The 12,382-nt window shown below is 41.7% G+C and overlaps 1 protein-coding gene across 3 annotated transcripts in view; it reads right to left on the reverse strand.

Annotated features, from left to right (window-relative positions):
* Nucleotides 1–12,382, reverse strand: part of HTR4 (5-hydroxytryptamine receptor 4) — a 369,414-nt gene that overhangs the window by 20,893 nt on the left and 336,139 nt on the right. The gene's annotated exons all lie outside the window — the stretch shown is intronic.

The raw sequence follows: 12,382 nt of genomic DNA on the forward strand, positions 1-12,382 counted from the left end.
ATCCTGGCTTTGCTCATAATTACTTGTGTAACCTGGGTTAGAAACTTAGTCACCTTAAGCCTCATTTTACTTATCCATAACATGGGGTTATTATATAAAATAACAATGAAAATAATAATAAAATACCAATTATCTGCCTGGTGGTGTTGTAATTGTTATCATATGCAAAATTTTATTTAAATTATATAACCTCATAAGTTAGGTAGCATTAACACCTCTGTTTTACTCATGAAGAAACTGAGGCTCAGAGAAGTTAATTAACTTGCCCAAAGAAACACAGCTGGCAACTTAGGAAGCTAGGATTCAATACAATCAATACTCTTTTTTGAGAATTAAACATTATAAGATATGTCAAGTGTCAAAGTAGTATTGACATAACTTAGGTGCTCAATAAAGTTGTGTCACTTTACCATCTTAGAAGGGAAAGTGTCGGGCTTCCCTGGTGGCGCAGTGGTTGAGAGTCCGCCTGCCAATGCAGGGGACATGGGTTCGTGCCCTGATCTGGGAAGATCCCACATGCCGCAGAGCGGCTGGGCCTGTGAGCCATGGCCGCTGAGCCTGCGCGTCCAGAACCTGTGCTCCGCAACGGGAGAGGCCACAACAGTGAGAGGCCCGCGTACCGCAAAAAAAAAAAAAAAAAAAGAAGGCAAAGTGTCACTATTGCTTAGAAAATTCATGAATTGGAGAAAATAAAGAGACATTTCAGGCGTTCTGTAACAAGACACTGAATCAACTAAACTCCATTTCCTGCCCACTTTCATCATGTAAATCTTCTCTGACTCTGTAACCAAATACTTTAGCATTTCCAGCTTCTCCTGAATAGTGTTCATAGCCTGCCCTTTTCTGGATCAGACAACTGACATAGAAATAACCACTGCCTGCCACCTTCACCACTTTCCCACCTCTGGTTTCTCAACACCCTTTCCATATGTCTCTACATGCAGCTTTGGAATTTCAAATGTCATGGAATCCAGAGTAATAATAGTAACAGCTACACTTCAGTGAGTGTGTATGACAGGGACTATGCTCCACTGTTTATAAGCTTTAATCCACTGAATCTTCACAACAACACTCTACAGGATGGGCTATCGTTATCCCTATGCTAAGAAGAAACTGAGGCTCAGATAGTCAAGAACTTTTCCAAAGTCACACACAATTAGTAACTGGAAAAGCCTGAATCTAAACCCATGTCTATCTAATGACAAAGCCCACGCTCTTAACCACAAAAAGCTTCTCAATTTATAGATGCAAAACTTAAGCCAGAGAGGGACAGGAACATGTGCAAAGTCATACAGCAAGTTAGGATGCTGGGGAGAAAGGACACATTTCCTGACGTTGCTTGAGCATGCTCTATCATACCCTAGCCTGAGTAACTCCACTGTGTCCATTCCACATCCATGGCCTGGACCATCACCCATCATTCACTCCATGCTCTGTGCTGTGTCAATAAATACCATTATTGGTGAAATGGTAGCCAATGTTCTCTAGGATTATACAACATCAAGTAACTCACACTTCACTACCACATTCTATAAATATAAAACTTTAAGCTTAAGTTCTTTCTCTATAGACAGACATGAATCAAAAAAGGGGGAAAAAACTTGCCATAAATCACGGAAATAATGGTACTTTAAAACTGCAATCCTTTGCTACTTGCAAGAAATATGATAAATATCTTGATTTTATTCAAAATTGTCACAGAAAGATTTTCTTCTTATCAGAAGGCTGCAGCTTTTGCAGTGGATGGAGTATTAAAGAGCAGAGCAGCAGTGAGACTGGAAGGCTGAAAGAGCTAAGCAGGATGGTGCAGTGCAGATGCTGTAAACAAAAACTCCAAGTTCTTCCAAATAAGTAAATTCAGTGAATTTACTGGATAGCTTCATTGTATAAAAACCTGTGTTGGGCACAAGAAAAAGGGGGGAAAAAGATGATTGGTACGAATTGGCTCCTGTTCTCAAGGAGCTCAAAATCCAGGATCCAGGAGGGAAGTTCACAATAGGCATCATTAATGAACCACGCTGAAAAGCATATGAAAATGTCATAGCAGAAAACAAAGTACTTTGGGGATTGGAATAGATAAAAAAAAACTTTATGCTGTCTTGGAGGGTGGAAAAGACTTCAAGTAGAAGGTGGCATTTGAGATAGACCACGTAAGAGATGCTGGGAGACGTACGCCCAAAGGAAAGAATAGAAGGACCAATAAACTGAAGGTGAAAATGCAAAGAGCAAGCGAGGGGAACACGGAGCAGACTGCCTGCTTTGTAGGGATAAAGAGGAATAACCAGAGGCGAAACTCTAAATAGTAGACTTAGAAAACTACGGACAGCCCAGATCTGGTTGGCAATAAGGAGTCCTTTGGAGGTTTTGATCCAGGAAATTTCATGCTCAAAGTTGTGTTTTACAGCCTAACTCCCCAGTCCAGATGAAGATAGCATCAGCTGTAGAAGGATGGAGATAAAAAAGTGCACGAGGAAAATCTACTGATTATATAACCAGATTGAATTTCCTCTAATCTCTGATGAATAGTTTTATAGGAAATCACTTTCTGACTAGTCAAGAATTGATTTTTACTCCCAATTAGGTGCTATTGGAATTAGCATATGTAAAATCAATGAAGAATCACTGTATAAATGCATCTTCATTTGTTTACAGATAGCCACCACTCCACGGAGAAAGAAGGGAAGCAAAAGGAAAAAGACAAGTAGAGAATTCATCTGTTTCAAGGATGGTTCTTGGTACTAAAAGGAACAGGCCTCAGGTGGATCAAGTCCCCTCAGCCTTTCTGGGGAGAAAGGCTGGACTTGGCAGGGCCTGGGTTCCATTTCCCCATTTCTGGCTCCAAGTAATCTCTGTTCTTGGGGAAATTCCAGGTTAACTTCCATGTGATGGGAAAATGATACTTACCTTGCAGGGTTTCATTTAAAATGCTTCCCACCAAGCCTGGCCCATAGTAAGGAACTGATGAATGGTAATTAAAGCTACCACATTATTGTCAGTTTTTACGTGCTTCTCTGATCCCATCTCCTACCACTTTCCCCACATTCACTGAGTGCCATGCACACATACCAAGCTCATTTCTGCCTCATATTCTTTGCATCTGCTGTTCCCTTTGCCTGACATAATATTCCCCCAGATTAACACATGACTGACTCCTCTTCAACATTCTTGCCCCCGTCACAGGGGCTGACCTCCTTGAAGCTTTTCTGACTGTCCCAAATAACGTCCACACCCCTGCCTCATCTCAATTTTTTTTTGTTCTTTACAGCACTTGTGTGTATCTAAACTTGTCTAATTCATATATATATATATATATATATATATATATATATATATATATATATATCTCCTTGTTTATTTTCTGGCTCCCAATGAGGGAGCAGAGATCTTATCAGTTTATTTATTAACGGACCTCTGGCAACAGGCCCTGGCACACAGTAGGTGTTTAAAAAATATGTTTCTCTGAACATTGACAGAACTAAACTATGTAGCACACAGAAATCACCTAGCACATGGTGAGTACTAAATCAATGTTCATTCCTCCCCCTTGCATGGGTCCAGAGAATGGCTGCTACAAAGTGAAGAAAGACAATTTGGAAGGAAAACAAAAAAGGGTATAGTCATCCAAGGCTAGGTTAGTCGAGTTTCTGAGGTCTAGTTCTCTGCCTTGACACAGCAGATACTTCACAGGAGGTGAAGGCTCAGGTTGTCATTCTAGATGGATGTTTCAGGAGATGAGGCATTTTCTGTATGCAGGAAGAGGTTCTGTAAATAAGTGGACAGGTGTGATCCCGCCCGAGGAAAGTCATCAGGAGAAATAGCTCACAGAAGTCTTATGAATGCTTTAGAATAATTAAGGAGGGGAAGCCAAGCACCATCACAGACTTTCAGTGGAGAGTGCCTGGTCAGCTGCCTAGGGCTTTTGGATGGCTTAAAATGAGTAGAGATGAGGGACCCAGATCTACCTGTTCCCCTTCCTACTCTGACCTATTGCAATGGAGTTCCAGGTAAATTTGTGTATGAAGAAAGTATTTTGATTTGAAACCTAATTCTTGTCCCCTCTCTTCATTTCATATGTGAGATGATGGTGGCCCCAAGGACTGAACAGAAGAACTGGGGTGAGTACCCTGCCCCTGATTCCTGATAGAGGTCTTTCCATTGCCCCATACTCAGAAGAGTTGGGACCTGGATTTCACTGACATGTACTCTAGGCCTAAAATCCCAGGAGCTCCATGGCAAGGGAGTTGGACTCCAGAATCCTGGGTTGTTCATGACACCAGAAAAAGGAGGCACATGCTTAATAACCTCAATTCAAGACCTCTGAATATAGAGTACAACTGACAAGCTGACTTGAATGGCTCCTATGGCATATGCCCTGAGTGTGGCTGGGTTGAATCCTACCACATCACCTGCTCTTGGGATCACCCATGTAAGAGATCTGTCCTAGCACTCGAGGCTGACGAAGGTGGCAGACAGACAGACAGGTAGAATTACATTATCTAGGAGTCCTGGACTTCTTTCTTTACCTTGAGGAGAACCTGATACTGGAGACGAAAAATTCTCCAGTTTCAAACGCCCAAAGGGATGAGTTGAGTTACAGAGATTACAGAGAAGCTGCACAGAACTGAGGCATGGAATTGACTTTGGCATTTTATTGTATACTCAAAATTCCCTTAATAGTTTTAAGACTTTATATTTCCCTCCATATATAATTTCTTAGACATGTACAGAATGCACAAATATAAACATGTGTAATTTATTAACGTTTATCAATAAATAGAGAGACTTTATCAATGTTTCCTAGAACACATTCTGGGAAACTGCATCAAAAAGTGGATTATTGTAAAGCCAAGGGTGTTTTCCATAGAAACAAATTAGAATCAGGGGTCCTAGTACTTCAAAGCTTTAGCTTCAAATAAATCAGAAGCATAACTAACAATTTCATAAAACCAAAACTACAACCATCATTAAAACTTGTAAGCCTTTGAGTTATATAATTAAGTTCCATGTTCTGTATAATGGGCACACATGTACTTTATATGTTGATTACACAAAGGGACTCAATTTGCTAGAAACTGTATGAGTGGCCCCACTTGTAATTCTGCTTTATTAAAACTGTAAACAAAATTAAAGTGTTAGCTAAATAACACTAAATGATAATTAACAATAATTTACACAGACTATCAGATTAGGAAAAAAATCTCAAAATTATCTGGTTCAGTATCTTAGTAGATTCTTCATGTAACATTCTTGTTAGCTGGTCATTCATGATCTGATTTATGTTGGAGGGGTCTTTTCACAGGGGATTCTACAGAGAGAGAGAGAGAGAGGGTGGGGATAATTTCGATGACCCAAGTCTTTTTCCTCTAAATAAATGTTTTCATGGCAAAAAGGCATTTGAATTTATTCCATGTGACTTTGAAGTTACATGAAAAATTATACTCATTCTCATCAAAGTTAGTCTGTAGTCCCCATCTCTCTCCATCCACCTCTTTACTTTGAGAACAACAAAATCCCCTCAAATAAGAGTGTTTGTGATGTATAAATTTTCAATGTTTGTGTGTTTTGGGTAACCTAGAATAACTAAATGCAGAGGGGTAAATTTGGAAGAATGGACCCCAAAAAGATGATCCCTTGGTATTAGTTTTCAACATAGAAAGCTCACTCTCTAAATTGGTCCACCCCTTGGTGAAGAAATTCTTAGTCCTTGAGCTCCCAGGAGCATCCACAGTAACCCAAAGTCATAATAAACAGAATGTCATTTTATGATTTACAGAACATCTTCACAAAAATTATCTTATTTTTCTCCACAGCAGCTTCGTGAAGTAGGCAGGAGAGATTGTTTCTGAGGCCAGAGAGGTCCAGTTATTAGTTCAGGGTCACACAGTAAGTCAGCAATTGATTTAGTGCCTGTGCTGCTTCTCTGCTGCACCCATCCTTACTGTGTGCTCACAGAGGTTGTGAACAGCGTGTGCAGCAGCCAGACAGATAGTGTGAGTCTCCCTGCCAGGTTCAGGGCCTTGGGGCTCAATACCTTGCTGCTCCCTCCTTTGTATTAGAGAAGCATCATCCTCAAAAAGGTGGTTGCCTCCTATGCCCCAATCTCATTAACGGCAGAGGAACAGTGACTTAAAAAAAGCACAGGGGATTGGTCCATCCAGAGTCAATGTGCGAGTTAAGGACTTAAATAAACTTTCTTCATATATGACGAGAATAGGTCCCCAGATGAATCTGCTCCACTGATCAGTGAGAGCCCCAGCCTACACCAGGAGCATTTCAGCGTGGCGCAGTCTTTCTCAACAGCATTTGGGAGTTCCGAGTCACATTTCTCATTAGAGGCTTTTCCCCTTCCCTAAGGAATGACTTTCTCCACAACAAAATTGTAAGCCTTTGCAGGGCACATAATTTTTTTTTTTTTTTTTTTTGTATTTGGATGGTTTGGGTCAATCTTCTCTTCCTCATTCCAAGTCTCTTTCCAGTCTGTTGCAATTCCAGAACTAAAGTAAACGTCAATGGAAATGACACCTGACTTCTTAAGCAGCAGGAACAAGGATAGTATGATAAAGTCATGAGATGCTATCAAATCACAGCCAAGACCAAAGTTGAAACCTCACACAGCTCTGGGATGTGGTGGCGTTTACCTCCCTGGGACCTTCACTCTGGGGCAGGTGGCAAGAGCCATGAACTTAGCTTTGAATGAAAGACATCCAGGTTTATCTGAAGGGCAAAGCTGGCAAGGTCAAGGGTCTAGAAGGCCCAAATGAGGTGGCTAGTTCCTCTGAAACAAAGTCAAAAGGCAGGCAGGCCACACCTTTCTGAGGTAGCTGATGGCTATAGCAGCATCCTGTTGTCACAGAAACAGAATGGAATCTTAGAGATCCTTTGGTCCAAACTTCAGTTGACAGATGCAGAAAGTGAGGTCCAGGGATGGAAGGGCATAGGTCACGATCTCCCACATGTTAGGAGTGGAGCCAGGGCTGGAATTCAGGTCCTCTGACTTGAAGTCAAGCACTGTTTTCCACCCCAAGCGCTGCTTGGTTCTGCCTCCTCCACCTGGGGAAACTGCAGTGAGTGACAAGTCTCGGCAGTGTGCGCCTCCAATTGTTCTCTCCTTTGGGAGCAGCAAGGCCAGATTCAAGGGTTATAAATCGGTACCATGGGCTTTGCTACAAGCTCGTGGGAAAGATTCCAAAGTCTTTCAATAAACACTATGATGCCGCCAGCCCTGCCCAAGGCGCTTTAGGAGAGGATTTGTTCCAGGAAAGCGAGCATTCCACAGCAGGAGGGCCTGAGGCCATGGCACTGGCAGGGAGCTGTGTGTCTTCAGCTTCCCTCCGAGGTTGCTGCAGAGACTGTTTTCCTCTGAAGGATCTTTGCCCTGTTTCTTCCATGGTGAATAAATGGAGCATGTCCTGAAGAGAAGGACTGATATGGACATAAGGTAAAGCAAGTGGAAGTCTGTGACTGGTATGGGGGGCTGGCCAGGAGGATGCACATTTGGACCCACATTCTGGGAGGAACGTGTATTAGTGTCTGGCACAGAGCAGGACACAGATGAGCTGGTGAGTAGTTTGAACATGGCGGTGACAGACACAAACAAGCAAGAGATGCGCGCTTTTGGAACACAACTCTGACCAAGGCAGGTGCAGGGAGGATGTGTTTTGACAGTGTTATGTGAGCAGGCACAGCAAAGAAGGAATATTTGCGGACATCTATGACTGAGACAGGACACAGTGAGTGACTGTGTTTGAAACATGAGCGAGACAAACCAGGCACAGTAAGGGGATATACTGGGGACAACAGAGACTATGAGGCCAGGGTGACTATGAAGCCAGGAAGAGGGAATGCTAGGAAATAAAAAGATCCCTTCAAGGGGGATCTCTGGAGGAGAACCCCCAGTGAACAAGGGAGCCCTCCTGTCCCCTGCCACCTGCTGGAATCCTGGAGGAAAAGCCCAATGGGCATGGGGTGCCTGCACCAATGGATGGATGCTGGGTGAAGAGAATACCGGGCACAGTCAGGCACGAGCAGCAGCTTAGGACCTGGCCCTCTCTTGGAGGGATGGCTGTCTTCAGGGTCACTGCCCCAGGGGCCTAAGTGTCACTGGGCTGAGCAGCCACCAAAGAAGAAGTTGTTGGGGGGTGGGACTGACTCTCCCATTGGCCACCACACTCCACTGCATCCCTAGAGAGGGGAGAAGATCACAGAACCTCAGAGTTGGAATGGACAGATAGGCTGGTGAAAGAGCCCACCCACTGCAGGAAAGCCCCTTGTGCCATGCAGATGGGTAGTTGTTTAGCCCCTGCTTAGGAATCTCCACTGACCGGCCAGGCCATATTATTTTTGAGCAACTTTAGTTATTGGCAAGAGCTTATTAATGTTCTGCCAAAATCAGCCTTCCTACAGCTTCTACCCTGTGGAACTACTATGCCCTCCAGGCCCACTCAAAATTCTTCCCTCCACTAATTATATCCTCCAAGTTTTCTCTTCTCCAGGCTACACATTTCCATTTTCTTTAATAGTTCATTATATATTATGGTCTCCAGATTATTGCCCATAATGGGCACTGTCCTCTAAACACAATCCTTATTATAATTATCTCTCTTGAAATATAGTACCAGGAAAGAGCCCAAATTTACACAGTGAGCCTGATTTATGTCACATACTTTTCATCATCAATTTAGTTTACTTCTATGAATGCAGTCAACATTGAGTTCATTTCTGACAATGGTAATATGCTATTGGCTTATATGTTATACTCATTGCCAACTTTTATCTTTTTGATACAAACAGCTGTCAATTCTTGTGGTTCTTTATTACATTGGTACAGTTTATTTTATTTATTTATTTATTTATTCACTCATTCATTCATTTAGCCAAAATAGAGGACATGTGTCTCAGTTTAATTTCATTTTATTGATTTGGTATCATTTTAGTCAATTGAGATCATTCTAAATCATAACAATTTCAACATTCAAGATAGGATTATTTAGCACTGACTCAAGCTAGACTTTAAGGATTTTACCAACACATAGGAAGATCAGATAATCTATTGCTACCTAGATTTTTCAGTTTAGATCTTCTTGAAGATCTTCTTAGATCTTCAATCTTCAGTCAAGAGAAAAAACTACTGATTGAAGAGGGCTAAGCCAGAGAATTGTGGTACCCCACCACAGACTGCCTTCCCAGCAGACAGTAACAATCCCTGTGCCTGAGAATGGACCCACCCATGGAAGGTTTTGTGTAATGCTTTGCTGAAATGTCTCTGTCAAGCAGTAAATCTGTCCTAATAGATAATGAAATTAGTTGGCATGAATTATTTTTTAATGAAACAACACTGACTCTTGCATACAAATCATTTGTATAATAACTGTCTTTGAATTTTGATAAGGTCTATTTCAAGCTATGAGTCTATAGTTTCTGCAGTCCAGCTTTTATCTTCCTTTAAGAACTGGGACAATATTTACTGGTCTCCAGGCTGCCATCATATCCTGAGTCCACAAAAGAGCTCCAGTCAGAGGTCTTATCAACCAGTTCCTTTAATCCCGTGAGAAATAATACATCTTGGCTCAGAGACAGTTAAAAGTTTTCCATCAATCCCAGGCAGCAACTTTTTCCCTGTGATGTGCTCTTCTTTCCAGTTGCAAGATTATTCTTACTAAAGCAGAATATGCAAGATTTCGTCCCTAAATAATGACAGCTATTTCTGGGTTTTCTACTTGCTCTAAACATACCTTTTGATTCATCTTTGGTTATACATTCCTTCTGCCAGATTTTCCACATGCCATTCTTCAAGTATAAGCTCTCTAGAAAACTCAAGATGTGGCCTAATGTCTTTACATATGCCCCACATTTTTATCTGTTTTATTCACTGAACATATCTATTAAAAGAAAGAATGAATGAATAGAAAGGAAGAAAGGAAGGAGAGAAGGAAGGAAGGGAGGAAGGGAGGGAGGGAGGGAGGGAGGGAGGGAGAAAGGAAGGGTTTCTCATTTCTCACTGGCCAAATTCCCTTTGTATCATACTTATTATTATCATTATTAGCAACAATAAAAACCATCACCCATTAGGGCAGCACCTGTGTGCCAGGCACTGGGCTAAGTGTGTTATATCCATTAATTCATGTATTTTAAACCCATTTAACAGACAAGGAAACTGAGTTTCAGTTTAAATAATTTGCCCAAATTTACTCAGTTAATAAATGGCAGAATCAGACTTACATTCCAGTCAATTTTGATTCCAAAGTCTGGGCTCTGAATTGTCCTGATACACTGTCACTCATCATCTTGAGAACCACCACTAAGTCCAGTGTTCATGTTCTGCTGTCTCTAGCATCTTTTTGTCCCACTATGATGGACTCAGGGTAAAAGGAATATGTACGTGGGTGTATATTATATCTATTCTTCCCCTGGGAAGCCTACAGTATGATGTGTCTCCTCCTCTTACTGAAACACAATATAACTGGGATGTTAATATGGGACTCTTTCCTGCTAACCCCTCTTACCCACTAAAAGAACATCTTTGCCAAGAGGTGTATATATTTTCTGTGATTCAGAACCAGGGAGACTAGGTGGAAAAGGAAAAAGAACCTGCAGAGTCAGGAGGAAAGTAGAGAGAGCAGAGGAAGGGGCTAAGTGAATAAACATAATGAAGAATGAGGAGAGAGGATGCAAGACAAAGCAGGAAGATCTGGGCTAAAGTGAAGCATTGAGTTGGGTAAGTGGAAGGCTCCAGAGCAGTTGGGGATCAAGGAGGAGGCTCTTTGGGAAGTGTTTCCAAAATGTTATATTGGTTATCTCATATAATCCTTCCAAATATTCAAATAAAGGCTGAGATTTCTGCAGAATTGCTATTGGGTGCCTGGTACCACTCCTTTTTATTCAGACAACATCAATATAGCCCTTGCCAAGGAGAGAAGTCATGAATAAACGAAAATGGCCCAGCCTCTTAACTCCATGGAGGACTCACAACCAACTCCCTTTAAGTAGGGAAAAAGGAGACTTGAGAATAATGCTAGGGTGATCTTGTGTCCTGGTTGGCCTGTGTCAGTCTCAGTTTACACTCCTGTACTAGTCTAATTGTTCACAGTTAACAATTTAATATCATCTGCCTTTTAGGTCTTCATTCAGGATACAAAGTCATGGTGCAATATGCTGCACCCCAAGAGACCTCGACCCATACAATGAATCACACTCAGGAGGCACAGCTTTAACACTCAGTGAGCCCCTTTCACTTTCAACCACAAGGCCACCCTACTAACTCAGCAATGTGAACAATAAACCAGAAGACAGGAACCTGGATTCCAATGCCTTTTTAGCCTCCATCCATGCATGCCTCTGAGGACTTAGTCCCTTTCCTGTGCCTCATTTTCCCCGTTCTTTAAACAAGGAGGATTATCTGTAAGATCCCTTGCAGCTCTGACATTCTGATTCTATGAGGAGCAGAGATGGTGGGTGACAAATACAGACCTTCTTATTGGGTACCAGCTGTGTGTGGGACTGTTCTCCAAAGCTGTGGGTAATTGCTTCAAATTTGGCTTTAATATTCTTTTGTTAGTATCTGATACTTTATATTCTGTGTGGAGGGAAGAGGTTTCGCTGGAAACAGGGAGGATAATTTTTGGATTTGTATTAAAGAATCTGAAAGACCTCAATTTCTGAATCTGTGAAGTTACACTGCAAAGCTGTTAAATGTATCTCGTTAGGATAGGATAGGGAGGGCCTGAGATGCCACAACTTAAAATGCAGCGAGACCACAACTGTCCTTCCTTAAACACATGCTTGATCAGAAACACTGGCAGAGCTGCTCAAAATTTCTGATGCAAAACATCATTAAAAAAGAATCTCTGATATTTTAACAGACTTAAGATGCAGCTTTTTGTTTTAATAGTTTTAGTAAAATCCTCTACAATTTATGAAGCATTTTTGTATCATTTTCCACATTTAATCTTCAACACAAACCTGTAAGGAAGGAAAGTAGGTACAATGTAGGGGCATAGATTGATTGCTAGGTAACAGTGGATCTAGTGCTATAAATCAGGTGTTCTGCCTCCCAAATCAGGAATTCTGTCCATTGGGAAACATGGAAATCATTTGTACAGTGGGAAGAGTTTTGTGATGAAGTTTAATATTAACGGTTGATGAAACAGAGTTACAATTCCCTTTGTTCCAGAAGAAGAGGGAGGAGGAGGAGGAGAAGGAAAAAGAGGAGAAGATGAGAGAGATCACTAGCTAAGTCATCTTTCACAAAATTGTTCAGAGACTGTGTGCATCAGAATTGTCTTGGGTACTTATGGCAAATACAGATTCCCAGGATCCACATCAGACCTCTGACAAGAGGGTGGGAGTGGGGAGTGGGGAGAGGGCAGGGGTGGGATGGGGAGGG

The sequence above is a fragment of the Stenella coeruleoalba genome (genome assembly GCF_951394435.1).
Source record: "Stenella coeruleoalba genome assembly, chromosome: 3".
NCBI classification, from domain to species: Eukaryota; Metazoa; Chordata; class Mammalia; order Artiodactyla; family Delphinidae; genus Stenella; species Stenella coeruleoalba.